Raw genomic sequence first — 19,134 nt, 5'->3', positions numbered from 1 at the left:
ACTGCTTTCCTCACCTGGAAGTTAGTAACATTTGGAAAAAGCCAGAAAATTCATCAGTTCCTAAATCCCACAAATGACCCCCATGTGGCAAGGGCCAACTTGCAGGGGGAGGCTGAAACACATGGCAGTGAGCTTTCATGTTCATTATAGAGATGGTGATAAGACTGTTCATTTTATTCCTTCTTTACCTCTAGAAAATTTCTCTGCCTGAAATAGTTGACAGTGAACTGAACCAAGACCTCTTTGGTTTTCCACAGGCATAGCTGCATACCTACTGGTTTGTTTCAGCAGCTGCACCTTTGCGCATATCAGACCGTTCTACCCATTCAGAATACCTTCCCAGAGACAGGTGGACCAGGAAGCATTTGCATGAGCCTTTTACAAGGTTCTGTATCTAATTTTATATTTATAATTTGCACTATTTATCTTTCAAAGGGACTCAACAGTAAATAGACTTCAACCTCCATAAAACCTGTATTCTCCCTCCACTCACTCAGATCTCATCCATCTCCTAAGACACTGGCCAATTCCCGCTTCCCTTACCTTACTGACTTATACCTAGAAAGTGTCGTTATGATCAAGGAAACAATAAAATCTGGACTGCAAAAATATCAGAATGTCTTTCCCTCAGCTTTGTCTTCATAGACATGTCTCATATACGTAATGAGAACCACGTTAGTTCTCATTTTGTGAAAATATTACATAAATACTGGGCAAGCTTAATGTTTGCTTTCAGATCCAATATCACTGGTCTGCATTTCATTGAGGTAAATGTTTTGTCAATGGTTGTCCTTTGCTTACACGCAAATACATTATTGATTTCACGTTGCCTTCATTTATCGCTAAAATTTTAGATACAAGATTGATTCTCTTTTGAGTTTTTCATGCCATAATCTCAAAAACTGAGATTAAATTTAAAAGAATAAGACTTATACTAACGTGAAGACAAAACTGAAAAGCTCTGTGTTCCAAACAAAGGAGGATCCTCAGCAGTATGAATAATGTGTCTGTAATACACGAGTTCATTAATTTTTTTCACAAAATAACACCATGTATGCTCCTGGTATCTGCAGCATAAAGAACAATTTTGAGAAATGCAGCATTTTACAGTTCTGGGAAAGAGATTTCTTATAAAGGAAAGGGTTCCAGTGTTTCTGAGAATAATCTGTAGAAGCTAAGCAGCCACTTCTACTTTTCCAGAAGGCCGAATCTTGACAACTTGTTTGCATTAGAAAAAAGAATTGATGGGAGAAGAGCAAATAACAATTCGCTTTCCTTCCTCTGCTGATGTAGAGCAGTGCTCTCTACTGTAATGTGCACACAGTCACATAGGGATCAGCAGATGCTGACGGTCTGAGCCAGAGCCAGAGACTCTGCACTTCTCCCAGGCTGCCTGGTGATGGAGATGCTGCTGGTTCCGGCCTGCGCCAGGCCTAGAATACATCTCCATTGTCATTCTTCCATGCACTCCCATCTAATTTTTTTTCTTAATTTTTAGAAACAGATCAGAAATCTTATGACTTTCCCACCTCATTAATGGCATAGTAGAGCTAGAAGTTTCTTTGTAAAGAGATTCCATTTTTAATGATAGGGGAAATTACGAAGGTGCACATGAGAAGCTAGTGTTTACAAGAAGATCTGAATCCTAGGATGAGAGTAAATAAGGAAACCCTGAATTTTTAGTAATAAATCTCAGATAGTGTGGTCCTGGACAGTGGACCTTTATAAGCCATGGTCTCTTTCTGCTTAAAATCAAGATGCTGGACAGGTTTCTCTGAGGCTCCCCTCTGGTTTCTAGATTCTACAGCACTGGCCAGTGTTTGCATGTGTCATGAAGGATAACACATAATTAATCTGTTTATTTTGGCCATTTTAATAATCATGCAGATTGCCAATCAACATATCTGCACAGACAATCAATATAATGATACTGGGCCTTAGTATCAATTACAAAGATTGCTGAAAAGAATAGATACTTTGTTTCCTTCTTTCAGTGTTCATTTATTTCCAGTTATAGACTCTGCTTTTGTGTTTGGCTCACAGTACAGGGTAATACCCAAAAAGAGGATTAAAAGATGTGACTCAAGACTTGTCTATGCCACAAGCTGCTACGGGGCCTTGGATGAGTCATTTAAACTCTCTGCAAATGGGCTTTCCAATCTTCATCCTAGAAGAAGGCCCATTAACCCACAGGACTATTCTGAAGGCAGAATGGAGCACCATATTACATGTGTCACTTTAGAAAGTTTTGAAAATTGTCTTGCAAACGCAGGTTATATTTTTATCATTCCCACATCTGTCCTAAATAAGTTATCAACTAGCAAATAAAAATACACTTTGCATTTTGTTACGCAGGCATTTTCTTTTCATCTATTTATTGATTGAAATAAATACAAAGAGGCTGGCAAAACAAAAAGAGATGAGTAAATGAAAGAAAATACTCTCCAACAACACACACAAATCTATGGAAATAAATTTTCTCTGAAGAAAAGAGTCTATTAGAATATTCTTAATGCTCTAATAAAAGAAAGGAAAAAAACTCAAAAGTTTCATAAATCATCTTGCACTTATTTTGTTATTAAGAGCAAAGGGAATTGTGCAGCAATACACAAATTATGAACAGAAAAATATTATAAAGTGTACATCTACAAAAGAAATAAACGTATGCTTCACTGGGAATATAGTTAATAAGTATGCCTACCCCATTTTACATTGTGATGGAGTAACTACAGAACTATTACGGAAACAAAAATTTTCCTTGATAAAGCTGCATTTTTAATAAACTCGTAATATGTAGGATTGGCCTATTTTTCCCCTGACTACATGAATACAATGATAAAAATCACACTAAATGTGATCCAGTTCCTTCCTTCCTCACTGTTCTTCTAATGCTCACAATTTATGTAATCCATTAAAACATGAAGCATCTGCTAAAACCAAAGAAATCGGGGAAATATTTTAAGCATTGTTCAAATTTTTAAAAATTCCACTACAAACAGAAACACAGACCACTACTGGAAAAACTAAGTACGGTCAGTTGCCTTGCATTCTTGCAAATCTAGCTTTGCTTGCCCTAAAAGCAAGATCATTCTTAATTCTCTCAAATATAAGTTTTAGTCACATAACTGAATAAAGGTAGCATTTTCATCATACCTCTTCCCTAACGTCCAATAAGCAGACCAACAAAAAACAGATGTGAGAACACTGGGTTCTTAAAGCCTGGTTCATTGAAGTTTCTGTACAATTTAGAAAACAACATTAGTTTGAAACCTTGTTCTTTTAGCCGTCATTGAATCTGTTCTGGAAAACGCAGTCTATTAGCACAATGAATTCTTCTTTTCATAATTAAGAAGTTTATACTCCTTCATGATAATTACTTTAAATATTATCTTTTTATTGTCCAGAATGGTACATAAAGGTTTGAGATGCGACTGCTCCCAGGGTATCCCGGGAAATTTTTGTTGTTTTAGAACATAGGGTTACTTTTATGTGTCTTAAAATTAAAGAATGATTTTTTAAATACCCTGTATGGTTTCATCTTTTTCTATTGCTATGATTGCCCTAGTTGGGATCCTCATCACTTTCTGCCCTCTTAACCGGTCTCCCAGCCTCAGTTTCTCCTCTTCCTACTGTCTAATTATTGGTAGAGTCGCCTTTCTAAAACACAGTTATGTCAGGGCAGCCCTTGGCCTTCATTCCAGCTCAAGAAAGCAAACTAAGCACTCACGTCCCCTGCTCCTGCCTTTCCAAGTTCCATTTAAATGACAAAAGACTTTTTTTTTTCCCCAAAGAATAAAACCCTTCGGAGTTCTGACAGATAAGAAAGCAACCTAAAAACAGACCACAAAGCTAGAGGAAACTACTTCAAAGAAAATGAAAGGAAATTAAAAGAGAAAAAGCTAGAGAGAAAAATGCAGCCCAAAACATCAGAGAAAACAACAGCCCAGGTTGAGTCAACTGGTTTGAAAAGTAGGAGTAGGCTGCGTGGCCGTCAGCAGGCAGAACTGAAGCACTGGGAACGGCTGGACCACGCAGGTCTTTCTCTCAACTCTCGCTCTCCGTGTGTAAAATGAGCACGGGCAAACTCTAGTCTCCCCACCCCTACCCCCGCCAAACCCCAAGAATTGCTTTCTAAACAAAGTATGTAACGTGGCTGGTAAGTAAGCCTGCGTACGGAGGGAGCTGGGGCAGAGGTTGAAGTAGAGTGGAGTTTGCTGTAACATTAGGCCTTCACAACAGAAACTGAAGAGAAAACAACCAGATGCAAGTTCTCCAAGGCCAAAATGCAGCTGTCAGATTTGCCATTACAGGAGCCCCCAGGATATCTGCCTGCTCTGTAGCCACACCTCCTTCAGAAAATCCTGACAAACATCACCCTCTCCTCACTGACAAGGTGCTGCTATCCAAAAGGGAAGTCAGGGGACCTAACAGCTATGGAGGAAACACACCTCCAAGATCAAATTATTTAGGGCACATGAAAAAAAAAGAAAAGCAAGAAAAACTTGCAGAACAGATGAGGCAGAAAAGACAATGTTCAGCAAATAAAACTTCTCCAATTGTACCCAGTATCATCAAAGAGGTTTGAAAGAATATGATGTGCATTAACAAGAACAGGCTATGTGTGAAAAGAAAGAAAGAAACCATAGAAATGAAGAAACAAGACTGCTGGAATTTAAATATGTACAACCATCGGAACTGGGAGCCTGGGATCCCCTATTTCCAGCGGTGGGAGTTTAGTGAAATAGAACTGCCTCAACTTTGCTGGAGGGCAACCAAAATACTTGGTTTCGCATGGAATAATATTGGCATGACATAATACTGTTTCATTGGGTTAAAATGTATAGAATCATCACATGGTTTTTAAAAAAATAAGAAAAAGGCAGCTTAATTATGGCTACAGAATACAATGCAGATGTTATAAAGCGTGACACAAATCAGCGGGCAGAGGTGGAGGATGTGAAAGGCAGAGATGGTGTTGATGGTGTACAATGAATATGCCACGATCATCATCCGAGTCATCCGAGACCAATAACTTAGAAAATAAGAGAATCGTTTAGCCACCTGACAATACAATCAAATAGAAGAAAAAGAGGGAAAGAGAAAAAGAGAAATGGGAAAAGGGGAGAAGGGAGGGAAGGGACAGGAAAAATGAAAAGAGCTGAATTAGCAGGCAGTGGAGAGAAACGTTCACTTTTCGTATTCGAGCCTTCTGAAAAATTAACATTTTTAAAAATTAAGTACAGGTATTATTTTTACATTTAATGCAAATTAATCAAGAATGCCAATTAATTGAGAGCCAGTTAGTTGAAATTTTAGTGTATATAATTTTCCCTGGCAAATTTCACAAAGACATAAGATTATTTAAGATTATTGTCTCTTACTAGCATTACAAAACATTTTTTCTTGTGTAATTTACTGCAAGACTGAAGCCTAAAAGGTAGTATAAAATATGAATTCCAAAGTAATATTTTAACCTTTTATTTTATTCTTAAATTTTATTTTATTTATTTATTTATTTATTTTTGAGACAGAATCTCACTCTATCACCCGTGGTAGAGTGCCTTAGCATGATAGCTCCCAGCAACCTCAAACTCTGGCCTTAGGCAATTCTCTTGCCTCAGCCTCCTGAGTAGCTGAAACTACAGGCACTCCACCACAACACTGGGCTATTTTTTGGTTGCAGTTGTCATCATTGTTTAGCAGGCCCGGGCCTGGCAGCAGCTTTGGTGTATGTGTCCGGCTTCTTACTCACTGAGCTACAGGTACCAAGCCTATTCTTAAATTTTAAAAAGACAGCTTTCATATACCTTCCATTTTATTTATTTATTTATTTATTGAGACAGAGTCTCACTTTAGAGTACTGTAGCATCACAGCTCACAGCAACCTCAAACTCTTGGGCTCAAGCAATCCTCTTGCCTCAGCCTCCCGAGTAGCTAGGACTATAGCAATCCACCTGCCTGGGCCTCCCAGAATGCTAGGATTACTCAGAGGAGTGAGCCACTGTGCCCAGCCTATACTTTCCTTTTTAAAATTCAAAAATTATTCTTAGAAAAGGGAGCACATATGAAAAAAATCATACATACTCAATATAAGCATTGTTTAAGGAATGCATTGCTAAAAAAACAACACCCGTTTTTGTGTTTCTTTTGTTTTGAATTCATGGCATCTACCTAACTTAGACTACTTTTAGGGCTGTACTAATCACCCAAAAACTGGGAGTAGATCCTTTAACAGGTTACAGAGTTTGACACTTACACACATAGGCTGCCTACTTCATATTTGATGCTACTCCAGGGCTGTGTGTCTGTATGTGTATATGTGGTATGTTTGCATTGGCATGTCTGTAAAGAAAACATATGCTATCATACCTTGGCGACCTTGGACAGAATTACCCTACTGGTATATTCCTCTAGTATGCATATTGATGTGTTTTAAGGATTTTTTTCTATTTTTAATACTTAAATACGTTAGAACCACTGGAGGTATATGCCTCCAGGATTTATATAAGTGAGAATCCAACTTTAAGGCGTATATATCCCAAAACATCCTTATGAACTGCTGTGATCCATGAAGTTGTTACAAAGATGATTTCCTGTATCCTTGACAGCTGCCGAGCCCCTGATAGGAAGCTCTGGCATCAGATGGAGGGAAAGGTTATGGTTTTATAAACCTCATATTTTTCAAGTCCCAAAAAACACAAGACACCCTTCTGAGGATTATTATCTCCTATTCCAGGCAGATAGACAATAGCTGTGTTGTCCACACAACTGTGTTCCCTGTAGAGTGGTAGATATGCCACTTTGCCATCCAAGAGGCTGTATCTAGGACTCGAAAGCAGATCACTGTTTTGTTGCTGAGAGTAGAGGATATCACCAGGTTCAGACTGAAAGACACTTGCCCACATCTCATACGGGTTGTCACTTCTCCATGTTAGCAGGGGTTCTGGACCCCGACCAAGTATCACTGTCTCCTAAAAAAAAAGGAGACTAATCAAAAGAAAATTTAAAAAAAAATTATAAGAATTTTCAGACTGGCACCTGATATTGTCAAAGGACAAAGTGTGGAATAACAATGAAGAAGGAAGATACTTTTCATTGTTGAGAAAAAAATATAAAAAATTAATCAAATTGTGCCTATCCTGTGTGAATTATTGTGCTGTGCATTATAACAGATATAAAGTAATATACAGCACAGTCTCCGTGGACAGGGAACTTTAAAAACCAGTTGATGAGATGGCAAAAATAAATAGAAAAAAATTATTGCAACATGTCAATAGTGTGTACCAAGCAAATGGTTCAGACTATAGGGGGGCAGAGAAGGAGAAAAAATATTATTTATCAGACGCCAACCGATACCAAGCTTATGTATATAATGCATTTAATTCTAACAACCACCATACAAAATTAACATTATAAGTGCCACTTTATTTTTGGTTATTTTATTTTATTATTATTATTTCTTTTTTGAGACAGAGTCTCAGTATATCACCCTTAGTAGTCGCCATCGGTAGAGTGCCTTGGCGTCACAGCTCACAGCAACCTGAAAGTCTTGGGCTTACAGGATTCCCTTGCCTCAGCCTCCCGAGTAGCTGGGACTACAGGCACCAGCCACAACGCCCGGCTATTTTTGTTGTGGTTATCGTTGTTTAGCAGGCCCGGGTCAAGTTCAAACCTGCCAGCACCAGTGAGGCTCCCTAACCACTGAACCACGGGCACCGAGCGCTAAGTGCCACTTTAAATTTGGAGTAAATGAGGTTAACTGAATTGTCCAAGGTCATGCTGCTACTCTGTGGAGTACTCCAACCAGATTTGTTAGACTCCAAAGCCTAACTTTTTCATTTAAAACCCATTTTGTGTGACATGAGCAGGTAGGCTTTTGAAGCAACAATGGCATACGAAATTGGGACTTGAAAGACGGGTAGAAATTGCATAGGTGCAAAAGAGAGGGAGGAAGAACAAAAGGGCATCGAACCAGGAGAACAGAGTGAGCAAAGGTGTGCACAAGGTATATTTGGAAACACAATGAAGCAGACAGTTTGTGGAGGGACAGTGTAAGACAAAGGTGAAGAGTCAGGCTGAGGCCCAATTCCTCAGAGTTTTCAATGCCCGGGGGCAGTTTCAGTTCTACCTTTCAGGGCCGAAACAGCTGATGAAAACTTTTAAGCAAAAAGGACATTCCAAGCTGAGGCAATAATACAAGATTCTCCTAAAAGAAGCACGTAGAATTCATTGGGACAGAAAAAAGACAGGAGGAGGAGTGGTATGAAGTGGTTTGGGGGCTGCTGTGTGACCGCAGTTGTCGCAAAGGCTGAGAACTTCAAAGAACCACTGACATCATTCCAAATTTGTCATGTGTAGGCCCTGTATCCATTAAAACCTGGTTTCGTTTTCATTTATCTTCCTATTTTTACTCAAAGAAAAAAAACAGAACTTCAAAATCGAACCCCTGTTCTAACCAGTGGACTTCATTCAGATCCCTGGTGTTAATGGGTCAAGTCTCTGGAGGGTTCCACATTTAAAACAGGCTGTTTGCACATGCGAACAGGACTCATATATTTTGCCCATGCCCCTGAAACAATTGATGTACTCCAGTATATGGTGTGTGTTTTTTATAATTACACCAGAAGAAAGCATTCTTTATGGAAATAAATGTGCTTTTTAAAAACACATTTCTGAAAAGCAGCAGGCAAGGCATTAATAACAAAGTGAAATGATAGACCGAATGGAAGTCTGAGAAAAATTCTATATTTGTATTATACAGGCATTGTTTTCATTCCTGGCACCTTATTTTTCATGTACATAAAGAGAACGCAAGCTACAGCAGGGTGAGACAAAGATCAATGCTGAATGTATTACTTGGCACTGGTCAGATGCAGTTTAATAAGAAAAAAATTGATCCATTAAGCTAAACCTAATTTTTGGCCTAAAATGGTTGAAATCTCTTCTTTATATTGCTAGCTTCATAAAGACCTATAATATTTGGAAGAAACAACTCAAGGCTGAGTTTAATAAGATTAAATGTATTGCAAATATACTTAACAAGGATCTATCAAGTTGGTAATGATTGCTATTAATATCAAACAATTTTTGTATAGAATTTTTTATTAGAGCAATTGCAAAATACAGCCATAAGAAATGCAATATAAAAAGGTTTTCAGGTAATTTGTAACAGCTACAATTGCAGAACTCAAATCTTAACCTACAAGATATAGTAATTTATTTTATCAATCCCGTTTCTAACACAGTGCAATTCAATTTGTAAGTATTTAAGTGCTGGTCTTAGGCCTGTGTAGCAAAGTTCAGAAGGACCACGTCTACGGCAGGCAGTGGTGCTGGCACATGTCAGGAAATTATGAAATGGAGGACCTGGTGTTACAATATTTAGAATTATCTCTAAAAATGCGATCTGAAATTCAAAGAAATTATTTTAATTCACTTTCATTCTCAGACCATGAGAAAGCAGAAAGTTTCAGCCTCAGATCCCAAGGAATCATAGACCTTTAAAGATAAAGGAGAACTCAGTGACTGCCTTATTCAATCTACCCATCTATAAATAGAGAAACTATAGCTATAGAATGATTATGTAAAATAATCTGCATACTTTGGCGGATACTGAATTTTTTTTATTCATGAGATGAAAAAATGCAACAAAAAAATACCAAAGCTACGGAAAAGTGAAATAGAAACTTATAGCCATAACCAACATAGATCAACCTCATAAATACGTGAAAAAGAAATATATTTTTACAGAAATGGTAAATATTTTGGTTTGAATGCTCTAATTCTTTACTTCACCCTATTTGTATAGAAGTTCACTTTATATTATAATAAATCCAGAAATACACACACACACTTACACATTTTGCTCAGAACTTAAATAATTTTTAAAATGGATCCACAAAAATTACAGTATTTTAAAGGCTATGGTTTACACAAGCAATTCTAGTAATAAAATATTTTTAAATGACTGTATTCCAAAAATTGAGAAAGAAAAATCATGTTCTTTTACCTATTTTTTTTTTTCTTAACTCTCCTACAGCCTGGGCACTGGGTGATGAGCTATGTCCTTTTTACCTCCAGGGTACCAATTTAAATCTCCTCTGTATCAGGAGGGAAAACATATTGTTTCCATTTTAATGGCTGTCCAGTCTTCTATGCAAAATGGATAGGAGGTCTCAGCTCAGTTCTTAGTAGATAGATGTTTACATTATAGAATTGCCACCCAGGAGAAAGGACAAGAATTGAAAGGTTATTGGGTGGAGAGTATCCTCTCCCCCTATATGCAACACATCCTATGTGTGGGAAAGACATTGAAGGTACTTAACAAGGCCTTTCCATTCACGGGAGGCTAATTTAATGTGCCTCATAATTACTGGATTTATTATAATTTGTAAGATCTGGCCATTTGCATGAACCTATGTTTTTTACATGCAGGGTCCCACCTTGCAGAAGCAATGCTGGGTGGTCAAATACTGTGACCATTAGATCACAGGGAGTTTAAAATACCTTTTTTCCCCTGGATTACACCTTCTGCCTATTTTACTGCAAAGAATGATATAGAACTCTATTGATGATTAATTTGTATTTTAAGCATATAAATCACTTCTTGGTTGGCATGCTAATACTGATTTAAAAAAATACACACTTCAGCTTACATTGATCTGTTTTTCTAATTCTTCATCAGAAGGGTCTAATATGGTCACTTTTGTAATTTACTTTCAAAGTTATCCTTTTAGGAGATGAAGTAACCAAAAGATATTGAAACTCCAAAGTAAATTACATCGTACCAGTTAGACTTCCCTGAAGGAATGGATACTCCCCTGTAATCCGCTCAGCTCACAGCTAATAGGCAGGGGATTCAGCTCTGTCTTAATCTTTACGAAACTATGACTCCTGTTTTAGCACACAACATTTGTCTTCAGGACATCTATGAAATATTTAGTATATCTTCTAACAAAATTAAATTTCCTATTAAATTACAATCTACATTATGAATCAAAGCCGTAAAATGTATATAAAATCCAATATTATGTGTGATACCAAGTACACCAAAAAGGGATGCTTTGGATATTATTATGCCCTATTTTTAAGCTCTAAATACATAATTTAAAAATTTTTTTTAAGATCCCCAGTTTCAAGAAACAGTTTGCTTATAACTTGAGTTTATATATAATTTGCCATTGGGGAAAGGGCCTTTCTTTCTACCAAGAAAGAAAATAAAAAACAATCCTAAGCCTGTAAATGAAACTAGAACTCGAATTTTGCCACAGGAGAGCACACAATTGTGTCATTAAAAACAGAGAAAGTGAAAGTGAATTGTATCTATTTATGCATAGATCTATACAGACAGAATATATACACATGTGTAGCAATATATGTGTAGGTATGTGTATTTATATTTGTGTGCATATATAAAATACTCCCCCACACACACACACATAAAAATTGCATGAAGATATATAAGATATACATATATTTAATGGCTTTAATATTATATGAAGAAAGCTAGAGAAGGAAATAACAGGTGATGAAAACGATTAAAATTTATTAAATTAACTAAATGTGATAGTAATCTCTAGAGTAAAAATAATGCCAGAATATGAACAGTTTACTGGGCTTCCTATCCCTCAATGTCATCTAGAGAAAAAAAAAAATGGCATGCAAAACTGTAAACAGTGGACAGAGTATCCAGAAGTAATTGATGTTTCAGAATTCACTGAGCTATGAAAAGGAAATTAATATAAGAAAGCTCAACACTAACAAAAATACAACCGAGAGAAAAGGGATCTAAAGGAATCAAGGATACTGAGGAGTTTTAAAAGGAAAGTTAAGCTTTAGAAATTGCTCTACACTTAGAGTGTACATGAAGCCTGAGGTTAGTGCATGGTCCAACATGAAAAAATAAATAAATAAAAAGAGAAAAACCAAAATGAAGACTATTTACCACCTGATAAGATAATTTTCTTCCTTTCCATTAACATAAAGGTATGTAGCCATTAAAATTATTTCTCTGGTTTAAACTAATGGTCACTTTGGTTAGAATCTTGATACTATTTCTTAGAAATATGTTTTGAGAGTTGCCGTCAACCAACAAGTCTCTGTGTTCCTTTAATAATTTCAAACAAACCTATAGAACAGATCTATAACCACATATCATCTGCAATATGTTTACCGTTGTTAGTTTAAAAACGTTTTTATTAATTTACACAACATCTAAGTCCTCAAGCTAGAAATAAAATCCAGGCCTCTTTGTGTTCTAGTTTACCTTAAAAGTTAATTTTAAATGCTGTTTCTATGAAGTTTTCTAATAATATGTAGTCAGTATTTAGTTAATCAGGGTAATGGAGAGATGGAGGTCTTAGATCATCAAAATCATAATTAAGACAAAGCGAATAAAAACACGTTTTTAATGGAGTCCATGTAAACTTAGTTAAAATTACATCTAGGTGGCTAATTTAATTATGATGCATTTAGATAATGGAATACATATAACTATTTTTTAAAAGATGAAGCTGGAGCTGATTTGCATGTGCTGTACATATATTTATATACTTATACCTTTATATTATTCAGATAAATTCATATATGAAAATATGTACATAAATAACTGTATAACTACATTATTTATGTAACAGTTGTGTGTGTGTATATATATTTATATAAAATTCTAACTTTGTAGATATGTCCTAACATCTGAAATGATGTACACCAAAATAGCATGATTACCTCTGAGACTCACTCAGTAATGATCAGGAAAATCTATTTTGGCCTTGTTTTTGCTGGCTGGTCCCTCCTACTAACCATGGCTCTCATCTCCCCTTCTCAGAACACTTTCATTTCAGTGTCACAAACACGGGCTCCAACACATCAACTTATTCTTATCAACTTGTCAAATGTGCACCCCATGCTATTGTTTGGATCAAGTTAACCAACCAGAATGCTCATCAATGTTGCCTTTCATTCTAAAACCATCAAACACACACTTTGCCTTGTCCACCCAGATCAACCCCGAGGCAGACGTTCCCTATACCCTTTGTGGACTGTTGGGAGACAGTATTTCTTCGTCAGGGTCATGAGGAAGGCTCTCTTCTCTTCATGGCATAAAGGCTTTGCCTCTTTGTTTTTTAGTCTACTTGAACAATGTAATCATATTGATAAGAAATAATATCTGTTTTTCTTTTTCAAATTAAAAAAAGTCTTCCTCTATTTTAAATTATAATGCAAATTAACACACCCTTTTCCAATTGTTTAATAATTTAAAGATGTTTTTGTCTTGAATATTAAGCATTATTCTTTTTACATTAGGTTGACAACTGTGGGAGCTACTTATCCGATGGCAGATGGTATGAACTTTTGCATGATGCAGGAAAAAAATCTTACAGCATTTATAAATTAATATGGATTTCTAAATAGTAGATGTTTTACAATATCTAGAGTGTTTGCTTTGAGTAGATTTGTAGTAATTACATTTTATTTTTAACCATTGTAAATTTTCAAATTCATTAAATATCTATTAATTTTATTTTTTGACTAGTACCTCTCTTGCACTATGAACTAGCACAATGCCATATAACTAAATTGAATTGAATAGACAGTATAGACAGAGAGGAGGCATTTTTTAATCTATCAGTTTACAGAGTCATCATCCCACCACTTCAATCCTTTGTGTTTCTTAATCACTGAGAAAATGAAGAAAGGAAAAAAGAAAGAAAGAAAAAAGGAAGAAAGAACGAAGAAAGGAAAGGAAAGGAAAAAGGGAAAGGGAAAGAGGAAAAGGGAAGGAAAGGAAAGAAAAGAAAAGGAAAGGAAAGGAGAAAGAAAGAAGGAGAGTTAGGTAGGTCTGTCAAGCACAGTGGCTCATGCCTGTAATCCTAGCACTTTGGGAGCCCAAAGCAGGAAGATGGTTTATGGTCTGGAGTTTGAGACCAGCCTAAGCAAGAGTGAGACTCCCCATCTCCCAACCTCTACAAAAAATTTAAAAAATTATCCAGGTGAGGTGGTACATGACCATAGTCCCAGACACTAAGGGGGCTGAGGTAGGAGGATTGCTTGAGCCTAGCAGTTTTAGGTTGCCCTGAGCTATGATGATACCACTGCAGTCCAGCCTGGACAGCAGAGCAACACCTTGTCTCACAATCAAAAAAATAAATAAATAAATAAATAAGGAAGGTGGGGGGAGAGAAATTTTTATTCTTTGGTTTGGTTGTATCTAGGACATTGTTAATTAAGCTGCTCAAAATATTTGCAAAAGTTATTTTGTTTAACATTAGTCCTTCAATCACCAAAAACAGATGTAAGGAACTGGGGCAGCAAAATGGAAAAAGGATACTCAAATGCTAAGTATAGACAAAGCCTTAGCAGTAATTCCTCTAGATCTGTAAATGTATAAAGAGTATATTCAGGATTATTTATCAGTGTTGACCCAGCACTTTTGGATGGAGTCTAATTAAAGCTGTCAAATGTTATTGTAATTAGTCCCTAAAATTAACTGTAATTAAAATGGGTAAGAATAAATATATATTAATAACCATGGGATGTTTAATCAGTAATACCACTTAATTTGATCATTTTAACATAGAGTATGTACAAATGTGCACTTTGATTATTGAAACACATAGCTATCCCTAGGCCTATAGGACTTTACACATACGTTATTTTTTATATGTATTTACATATCCACAGTGTTATGAACACTTATAAAATTGTCTTTAAAATATTTGAGGTCTGGGTGGCACCTGTGGCTCAAGGGAGTAGGGTGCCAGCCCCATATACCAGAGGTAAAAGGTTCAAACCCGGCCCCAGCCAAAAACTTCAAAAATAAAATAAAATATTTATGGTCTTATTCTGCATAGTTGCATATTATTGGCTTGCATTTAAAAAAGTAGAAATGAAAATTCCTGAATTACATTCCTGAGTGAAATAAAGATTACATAAAGGGGAAAAAAAAGGAATATGGCAGTCTTTTTTTTTTTTTTTTTTTTTTTTGTAGAGACAGAGTCTCACTGTACCGCCCTCGGGTAGAGTGCCCTGGCGTCACACGGCTCACAGCAACCTCTAACTCCTGGGCTTCCGCGATTCTCTTGCCTCAGCCTCCCTAGTAGCTGGGACTACAGGCGCCCGCCACAACGCCCGGCTATTTTTTTTTGTTGTTGCAGTTTGACCGGGGCTGGGTTTGAACCCGCCACCCTCGGCATGTGGGGCCGGCGCCCTACTCGCTGAGCCACAGGCGCCGCCCGGAATATGGCAGTCTTATATAATGTTTAAAGACCCCAGAAAATGAAAAATTAAATGGAATAAAATTAAGAAAGTGATCAGGTGGAAAAGCAAGAAAGAAAAGGAAACTAGATTATAAATTCCTCTAGGTAACTATCCTTACTTTCTAGTTCTCTTGTATCCACCCTCAGCACTTATGTTGCTGTGTAAAATATGGTGGACTCTCAATAAATACGGCCGACTCACAGGGAAGTCAGAGGGAGCACAGCAGCTAAGCAAGGGAGAAGGCAACAAGCTAAGTTGACATTGTTTGTTCTCCCTAACAGATATTTTCACTTCCACTGAAATTTTTGAAATTTTATTCGTCCTTATTTTTTATATGTCCAGGTTAATATTTTAACATTATCTATTAAGGCAAGTGCATTTTCCTTTCCACGCAGGTAACTAAGTTTCCAAAACAATTACATCTCGGCATCCTATCTAAAGACAAACAAAAACAAAACAGAACTATAATAAAGACAGATGGTACGAAAAAATGTCATTTAAAAATAAGTATTCATTTACTGATAATGGGTTTTAGAGAGTCCCATAATCTACAGGCTGGAACAGAAAAACAATGCCAAATTCTCACAATGCTAAAAAAAAAAAAAAGAGCTATACTCTTTCTCTTATTTTCTCTACCTGCAATCACAATCGCAGAATTCAAATTAACGGAAATCAAAGTTACATTTTCCAGCCCTGGAAATAGAGGGTACTGTTTTCTTAAAGGGAACAAACATATCAAAGCAGGGTCTCAAGTATTCAGCCAACAGAGAAATTATTTGTTAGAATATTTGGCTTTAAATACACTTAAAAATAAGCATCCCTAATTTCCACGACCATTACCTGTTGTTCTAATTGGTAGATGTGAGAGTGAATCTGTCAACCGACTTTGGCAACTAAAGACTGTAAGAGAAAATATCCTTCAGGAAAACGGCGCCAATACTTAGATTTTGAAATAATCAGATTCCACAGTCTGAATCACAAAATGCTCTGCATTTATGGAACCATAAAAAATTTTAAATTAAAAAGGCAAACTTGTGGTTATTTTCATTACCATGGAGAGCATAAAATTTCAGAGGTGACACCTCTGTTATCAAAAGGCATCATAACAAGATTTGTAAAAGTTTCAAAAAGGAAGAGATTTTTTAAAATATGCATGGAAAAAGAATAGAGTATATGATTAAGAGGCAAAAATGTTTGAGAGTATATGATTAAGAGGCAAGAATGTTTGAGAGTATATGATTAGAGTCTAGTACAAGGTGAGTGTGGGTCTGAATCTCATTTGTGTTATTTGCTAATTACATGACCATGGACATATCCCACAACTTCTCCAAAACACAGTTCAGTAAAATGAGATTATTATTGCAAGAAAAAAAAAAATAGAGTTACCCAGAGTCTATATCTTAGGTCTGTTAGGGAGAAAATTTGGGATTTAAGGTAAATCTTACCCCAATGCAATAAATATTCTTAAAGTAGAAATATATGCAGGGGATTTCAAAGAACAAATGTGAAGTACTTTTCAAACATAAGACAAGACCATGCCTATATGTGAATAAATAAAATAAATACACATTAAAAATATCCCAAAGACCACATACATGGTTTGTAGTGTCTCTTTGTGTGACATGAAACTAGAAGTTTTAAGGGAGATGAGCTCATAGAGGGAGATTTTTAACTTTCATTTTATTCCCTTCTGTTTAAGCCTTTAACAATGTACCTATGTTATAGCATGTTTTAAAAAATAAGATGGAAGATTACTGAAATATCAGCATGAGGTAATACAACTTTTTAGTGCATAAAAGCAACGAATCCATGCTTCTCACCAAAACCAAATAATCTATGAAACCAACTATAAAAAAGTACTGCAAATAATTTTTTAATAAGAGATTAAAGTGGCAAAAAAATGAGTTTGAACAAATGCCTTGTAGGTACATGACGCCTTTGGGCTAATGACTAAAACTTACTGTACAAAACTTTCTCAGCATTTGATCCTTAAGACATCTACTGCAAGTACTATCACCACCACCATTTTCATAAGGATGAAGACTGTAAACACTTTAGAAAAATGAAAACACTTTTAAAATAGGGAGAATACTTCTTTTTCATCTTCACATGCCCCTGATTTACCACAATGCTTGGAATATGGTAGCACTTTAATCATTAGTCATTGAATACATGAAAAATATGAATGAATGACACAGAGGATGTTCATTCAATACATATTGAAGATGTGTATCTTTCCATCCTGAGCACCATCCTGTCCAGAGAACCTACCCCTTTCCCTTAGAGTGAATTTTTGCTGTTAACTGGCCAGTGGCTCTTGCTTATTGGACCAGAAGTGGAGACGGACACAAGTGAGGCTCATAGAGTCTCTCACTAGCAATTTGCTTCTCTCAATCAGACACCTGAACTGGGAAGTCAAATTTGGACCATGTAAAAATAAAGAAAGAAAGTCATTTTCCAGAGACAGAGAAGCTTAGAATTAAACTCAAGAGCAAAGGAGTGAATTCCTCATGAGGCTCAACTAACAGCTAGTCCCATCAGTTTTCCGCAGCCAGCCAAAAATTCATGATTTCTTAAACCTCATTTCATTTTCAAGTGGAGTTGTGTTATGAATAAAAACCATCGAGGCTCCTAGCCCCATAACAACCTACAGAGCCTTCACTACATGCTTTGGCTTTTCCTGCTATGGACACAGACCAACTACACATATTCCCGCTGCCTGTACACTAGATCACATTCCTTCTCACCTGCTCTGGGAAATTTCATTCAGAAATTCTCCCCTTTATTACCCATATCCTCAATTTTTAGCTCTACTGGATTATTCCAGATATACAAATTAGCTCCTTTTTTTTTTTTTTTTTTATCTTAAGACAAAACAAAACTTCTCTTACCCAGGGGTGTGCTGGAGCTGGCTCATACCAGCTCTTAGGGGCAGTTGTACACACCTCTTCTCAACTCTGCACTCAGTAGAATCAACCATGATAGGGGAATTCGCACTGTAGAAATTAGCAAAAGCTACAAATCAGAATTGGTGCTCCCTGCCCCTGAGAGCTGGTGGTTACATTTAAGCATAACACTTTCTCAACCTCACTGTCTTCACCAAGGTATCATCCCATTTCTTCGCTTCTTGTTTCAGCAAAATATATCAAGAGTGTGCAAAATATTTTCTCTGTTTTTTCACATGAACCATTACCATGAAGCTTTTGCCCCTACCATTTACTGAAACTGCTCTCTTCAAGGCTTTGCATGACTTGTACATGGCAAAATCCAGCAGGCGATATGCAGTTCTCATGTTATGTCATCCATCAGGAGCATTTGACCCAGTTGTTCATTTCTTCCCCCTTCACTGGTCATTTCTTCCGAGTGGTCCTTGCTGTTCTCTTTTTCCTTTGACCTCTGAGTGTTGGAGCACTCCAGGGCCCTATTCTTTTCTCCATCTGTACTCATTCTCTTAATGATATTAATGATATTCAGACTCATGGTTTCAAATGCCGTCTAGGCAGCAGTTCTCAACCTGTGGGTGTGACCCCTTTGTAACAATGAAAATACATGGTGGCATTAAGAAGTTTGAGAACCACTGGAGGCTCAAGGCTCCCCAGTCTAGCACCAGCCCTGACTTTTCTCTTGAATTCCACACTCTTAAATTCAACAGACTCCATCTCAACCTAGATATCTAAAAGTCAATCTGTAATACAGCAAGTTCAAAATTGAACTCTCAATCTTCCTTCCCAAACCTGTTTTACCAACAATCATACATCAAAGTTGGTGGCAACACCATCTTTCCAATTGCTCGAACCAAAAACCTTAGTCACTCTTGATTTCCTTCTTACTCTCCACTTTGTATCCAACCTATGAGGAAATCCTGTTGATTATGCC

The 19,134-nt window shown here is 36.6% G+C and overlaps 1 long non-coding RNA gene across 1 annotated transcript in view; it reads right to left on the bottom strand.

The window, feature by feature from the left end:
• The window catches only part of LOC128583894 (uncharacterized), a 432,742-nt gene that overhangs the window by 383,720 nt on the left and 29,888 nt on the right, over positions 1-19,134 (bottom strand). The window lies entirely within an intron of this gene.

Source organism: Nycticebus coucang, chromosome 4 (assembly GCF_027406575.1).
Source record: "Nycticebus coucang isolate mNycCou1 chromosome 4, mNycCou1.pri, whole genome shotgun sequence".
NCBI classification, from domain to species: domain Eukaryota; kingdom Metazoa; phylum Chordata; class Mammalia; order Primates; family Lorisidae; genus Nycticebus; species Nycticebus coucang.
The sequence above is the reverse complement of the archived record's forward strand: the minus strand, read 5'-3'. Positions and strand labels throughout refer to the sequence as shown.